The 6,060-nt window shown below is 36.1% G+C and overlaps 1 long non-coding RNA gene across 1 annotated transcript; it reads left to right on the forward strand.

The window, feature by feature from the left end:
- Window positions 1-768: 768 nt before the first annotated feature.
- On the forward strand, window positions 769-4,819 carry LOC114553322 (uncharacterized). Its single transcript, XR_003692290.1, has 3 exons — window positions 769-1,008; window positions 3,175-3,216; window positions 4,262-4,819. It is a non-coding gene; the product is annotated as an uncharacterized LOC114553322 (long non-coding RNA).
- The last annotated feature ends 1,241 nt before the right edge of the window (window positions 4,820-6,060 follow it).

Consider the following 6,060-nt stretch of genomic DNA (forward strand, 5'->3'; position numbering starts at 1 on the left):
AAACAAGTATGCTTCTACTTGTTGTGCTTTATTTAAAGAGTATTTAATATGTACTTTTTAAAAGTATACTTCAAAATAGATGTAATTAAGTTCAACTTCAGAGTCCAAAAAGTAAGTATACTAATTTACCAGTAATCTAATTATTTTTTAAATGTACTTTTTGAAAGTGTACTTTGTTGTTAATGTATTTTAAATTGTATAGAAATTTGACATACTTAGAGTGGCAATTCAGTGTACTTATGGGAAGTATATTTTTTTGGAAATTAATTGTTAGTATACTTTTTTAAAGCGTACTATGATCTCACTTCATTAGAAGTGTGACTTCTGTACACTTTATACAGTACACTCTAAAATAAGTGTATTTTTAGTGGCATATCAGAGTACTTTCATAAAATATGTTAAAATACAAACATGTATAGTGGTAACTTAGTGTACTTATGGTAAGTACACTTATTTTTAATACAGAGTTAGTATAATTTTTGAAAGTGTACACTATAATTTCACTTCATCAGTAGTGTAATCTTAGTACACTGTAAACAAAGTGCACTAAATATAAATGTACTTTTATTAGCTGTCAAAGTAGGCTAAACTGAAAAAATGGGAAATAGCAGGTCTTTGAATTTACAAAAATGAATTTAGAATATGCTGCGCAATTCATTTATATTCCTTTAAAGAACATGGTTCAATCATGTAGACTAAAGTTGTTTTTGTATAGATTCCTTTTGCGTTGATTGAAATTGACTGAATTGAACATTTTAAATGATCGAATTAAGTTTGGTCACTACCGGAAATGGTATATTTGAATCAAATGGCGCCAGGAAGTGTAGGTGGCACTTCCCGGGCACTGACACCAACCGTTTATATACTGTCTATGCTGCCAGCACAGGCAAACTGTTTCAACAAGGACATCGCCAAAACAAGAAGAATGTGAAGAAGAATGTTGAGCATGTGTTGGTTGCGTGCAGGATTAATTCTACAGCAGCCATGTGTTGTCTTCTTCACAAAAAAGTAAGTTAACATCAATCATAATGTTTTTGTACTGCATGTAACAGTTATAAAAGTCTGTTCACTTGTTTGTGCATTCTATAAATATATCGGTTTTCTTGTAACTAAGTTAGCTAATACCATCACTAACTAGTAACTACTTAGTTTAGCATTAATAATTGTGTTTCTCCCCCTGACGGTCCTGCTCCTAACAACGGTATTTCAATGTAGCTAACGTAATGTTAATGGCAGCCGGTGAAGAGGAGCCAGTCAGCCTCATAAGAATGAGTGTTAATTGGTCGGGTTTGGTTCGCAACATTTAAATTACATTGATGCTGTTGTAACGTTACTTTATGTAACAAAAAAAAGGTCCGCCGAGTTGTTTGGGCATAACGTTATATGTTGGTTTGCTAATAGCTAAGGTTAGCTAGCTAAGACCACAGGCTTACAAGTTCAGTGTAACGTCGGGTAAGAACGAACGAGTGTTGTAGCTAAAGCTGTCGGTTATTCAGTAAGACTGTGTGTGTGTGTGTGTGTGTGTGTGTGTGTGTGTGTGTGTTGTGTGTGTGTGTGTGTGTGTGTGTGTGTGTGTGTGTGTGTTATATGCGGGAGGGTGCTGCTGACATGAAAATGTATCAGGGCAACTAACGTTAGCACAGTGTATGGGAATTGTTTATCATGTCATTTTCCTAAATCTCTCTCCACTCCTGCACACTAAAGATGCCCTCCATAAATCATTAAGTTTTCATATTAAATGAAGCAGCGTCTTTAAGGTCGGACTCAAACTGGATTTTTAGCCCACCTTTGTGTCTTTGTTGTGTGCTTTATTTTGTGTGGTATTTTAAAGGTGCAATATGTAATATTGTGTGTAATACTGGCAGCTAGCGGTTAAAATAGTTACTGCACTACCAATTCAAAATACTGGAGAGTCGTTTCCCCCGCCCCCTCCTGCCCAGACTCGAAGTTCACGGGGGTTGCCAGGCTGAGACCGCAGCATTCACAACAATGTTGCTAGACGCTTTTCTCACATAGCCAGACGTTACTTCACAGCACAGCAGCTAACATTAGATGCTGGCTATATTGACAGTCATAAAAGCCCGTGCTCACGCGGAGCTCTGTAACCAACTGACAGACACACTTTTTCGGCTTAAAATTACAGTATGAACCGCTAAAAACACAACAACCTCACCGTCCTCTCCACACGCCAGTCAGGCACACTTCCTCTGCTTAGAATTACAATACAAAACGCTAAAAATACCACTACCTTGCCGACGGAACACACTTCATTGGCTTAGAATTACGGCAACAATCGCTAAACACACTGCAAACTCACAGTCCTCTCTTTCTGATTTACAGCCCCACTCTCGTGGTTTAAAATAACTCACCATTGTCTGCTCCAGCCGCTGAAGAGGCTACACGCTGTAAACAGCCATGGGCTGCCTGCCTGGTCCTCCCGGTAACGTTAACAGTTAGCAGGGTTAGCATGGCGGCGTTAGCCAGGACCAGTCGGGATCACTTTACTGGCTATGTCTCAATTGTTTTGCGAGTAACCAACTCGGTTACTCTAGCTATATAATTCAATGTGAGTACACAAATGTTGAAATGACAAAAAATGCCCGTCCCTAGTAGCTGTGATAAATTAGCCTGAAGCTAATGCTTACCTGTTCAGGAGAAAATAAGCCAACTCTGCGTCCTTTTGGGCTCTAAGCTGTCTCCATCTTTCAAATACATCTCCAATATTTACCAGGGGATTGTTACGTCTCTGGTCACGCAACTGTTAGAAACATGCTGTTTTCTTTTTTTTATGTCATGTAGAATCTATCTCCGTTGATCCTGTTCGTTTGTTTGCTGCTTTCATGGCTGTACTACCGTTACAGCTGTAGCGTGCTGGGTTTACGTTTTTACAGGTATATCTGGCAACCCGGCCTGGCTGTCAAACTGGGCCGTTGATAACAACACACAGACCAAAACATAAACATAAATTCCGTCACGGAATGTAAATTTCAAAAAGAAAAAATACGGAAATTAGCATTGTTGTCAGAAAAGTTTAACATGTTTCCTTAATATCTGATGAGGCATTGGTGTCATTTTTGGATTTATTACAGTACAAATATTACATATTGGACCTTTTTAATTATTGAGTCAATGTGCTTGGTTCACCTCACTGATTCTAAATGTTTTTTTTCATAGGATCCTATTTGAACAGTATACACAATCAAATGCTTTACAGTGGTAAGTGCTGTCATATTTCTTTTTTCTTTATATATTTCCTAACCCACTCTCACAGATATCCCCATTTTAAACTTTAACAGTATCAGAAACATTAAAACACCAACTGGCTGTTTAGTGTTATTTCTTTTTTTGAAAAACATTTAAGATTTTAGAATTGTGGAAAGATTATGTAAAATATTTTACATACCACAATTTATTGGCAAGAACGGCATACAAATTATAAGGCCCAACGTCTGTTTATTTATTTTTCATCTTTCTCCTACTATATTCATCTTTTTGTCTCAGTTTTAACCTTTCCTCTATTTATTTTCTTACTTATATTCATATTTGTATCTTTCTTTGTCTTTACTGTCAATCTCTTTCCTACGTGATTTGGAGTTGACAGCAAGGCTAGTACCTTTGTAGGAACCATGTTGTAATATTCTTAGAGAAATATGTACCCATATGCCAGTGTACACCAGTAGTTGACTTCAAAGTGTAGTGTCTTTTAAAAAAACAATGCAATCCACATATTTATATATGTTTATTACAGTTAATAATAATTAAATAATCTAAGTACTACTAACTGTGGTAAAGCCACATATTTTTGCAATCTGCACTTTAGTTTGTGTGATTTGTTTCTGACTTTCATATGAACGTTTACACCAAGCTTGGTCAGTGCTCAATATACTACTGTGATTTGAAGTAGTTAAATAAAAGATGTCATTCATATAAATTCATGCATCACCTAATTTCATCATCAAATACAGGCCTGGCCTCCAGGAAATAACAGTTTGTTTAATCTATCTAATCTTGTGTTGTTCATACTATACAAGGATGTATTACTTGTCTTTGTTGAATAATACAGAAGACAAAGAGCTTAAAAAATTATTGCATATTAAATTGCAATCACAATATTTGTGGAAAAAAATTGCAATTAGATTATTTTCTAAAATCGTTAGCCCTACTTACTACTCCCTTATGATTTAATACTTGTGTATTTGTTTCTCGATTGATCTTATTGACTGCCCTTTTCTTTTTTTTTTTTTTTTTTTTTTTTTAATAGGGCATGGATGAAGACGCCATCAACGAGGCCATTGAAGAAACCAGTGTTGGGATTTATGTTCTTAAAGAACATGCTTCAAGTGATGAACCAGGGGACATTGGTATTGTCCTTGAAGGCATCAAGATGTTGCAAGATCTTTATAATGTAGCATTACCTGTTGCTACGCTGTTTGGACTAATGTAACTTCAGCTACCCTGCTCGCTTTCGATCCAAAAGATTTGCATGGAACTTGATGGAGGGAAACTTACCAACAAAGCACTCTAAAAAACAGGCTCTTCCAGTGAAAGGGCCAGAGAGACTGCGCCGTCAACCAAACAGCGTAGTTGTCCCTAAAGGCATCGTTGGTATGGCTGTACTCTTTGGACTAGTTTTTTTTGTTTTAATTAACTGGACAGGATTTGCATGGAGCTGCATGGAAATAACTTTTTGCAAACCAAGCAAAAGTTTTCTCTTTAGAAAACAGACTTCTTCATTAAAGACCAACAGGCATCTTTGGTACTGCTATACCAGGTGGAATTTTTTTTTTTGACACAGGGTTAACATTTTTTTGTCATTTGAAAAAATACTTTGAAAACAGAGTGCACAATTTAAAGGGTAACTTCGGGTTTTTCAACTTGGACCCTATGTTCCTCTGTTGTTGTTACTGATGGGAACAACAATCTTCGACATTGGTCCAGTATAAAGCGAGTAGGCCTGTCACGATACAAGTTTTGCTGGACGATAAATTGTCCCAGAAATTATTGTAATAAACCATAATCTTGTCGTCCTGAGACCATTTTCATCTAATATAATGATAATGGCATAATAATGCAGGTACACTTTTTCAAAGATCAATAAACTTTTATTTCTAAGGAATTTTTAACACTAGAACTGGAAGATATTTTAAATATCCACAATATGTCTTTGATCTCCTTTAGTAGGCTATGTCGTCTTTCACACTGTTGTACAGTTGTGGAATTGCTGTTTGTGGCACGTATGTTCCCCCAGGCAATTGGTACTGACCGTTAAATGTTTGCATTATTCCTTGAGTGTTTGTGCGATAGACTGCAGACTCTGTACTGTGCGTGCGCGCACACACACACACACACAAACACTGGCGCCACTTTCCTGAAACCGCTTGCAAGACATCGTCCACAGCGGCGTATGTCCGAGCACGGCGGATATTGCACATATTCTTTTTATTTATTTATTTTTTTTCTCTTGACGCTGCCTTAACTGTTCAAGGTTCCTGCTTTTGCCAATATGTGCTTTTGTGTTTTACTTTTGTGTCAATAATAAAGATCCTTTTCTGAAATGCAATTTATAATCTGTTGATGTAATGCACTTGAACTGAATTGTAATATAATACACTTGTAGTGTAATAGCAACATTCATGCTTAAGTATAACAAAATGGGGATAAAAGTACAGATGAAATATACTTCAAACAATTTGTTTCTACCTTACACTATAACATTGCACTGAAAGTACGTGTTTATGAGGTTTAGGTTGTAATTGAACTTCACTTCAAACACATTATTATTGTCATAGTGGGACACTTTAAAAGCACTAAATATAGTTATGAAGTGCATTTGTTGATCACTTGAAATATCACAGAGGCATACTAAATTAACATTTTATAGTAATAATAAGTATGATAGCAGTATGCACAAAATATACTTAAACACAACTATAAGTTGCGCTGCAATGCCTTTTTAAGTGTATTTCAATAAGAATGGCAATACAGTGCAATTGTACTGTAAGTGTGCTTAATTGCTCATGAATCTTGATTTTCATTAGTGTATTTTAGTGCACTTGAAGT

Source organism: Perca flavescens, chromosome 3 (assembly GCF_004354835.1).
Source record: "Perca flavescens isolate YP-PL-M2 chromosome 3, PFLA_1.0, whole genome shotgun sequence".
Taxonomy (NCBI): Eukaryota; Metazoa; Chordata; class Actinopteri; order Perciformes; family Percidae; genus Perca; species Perca flavescens.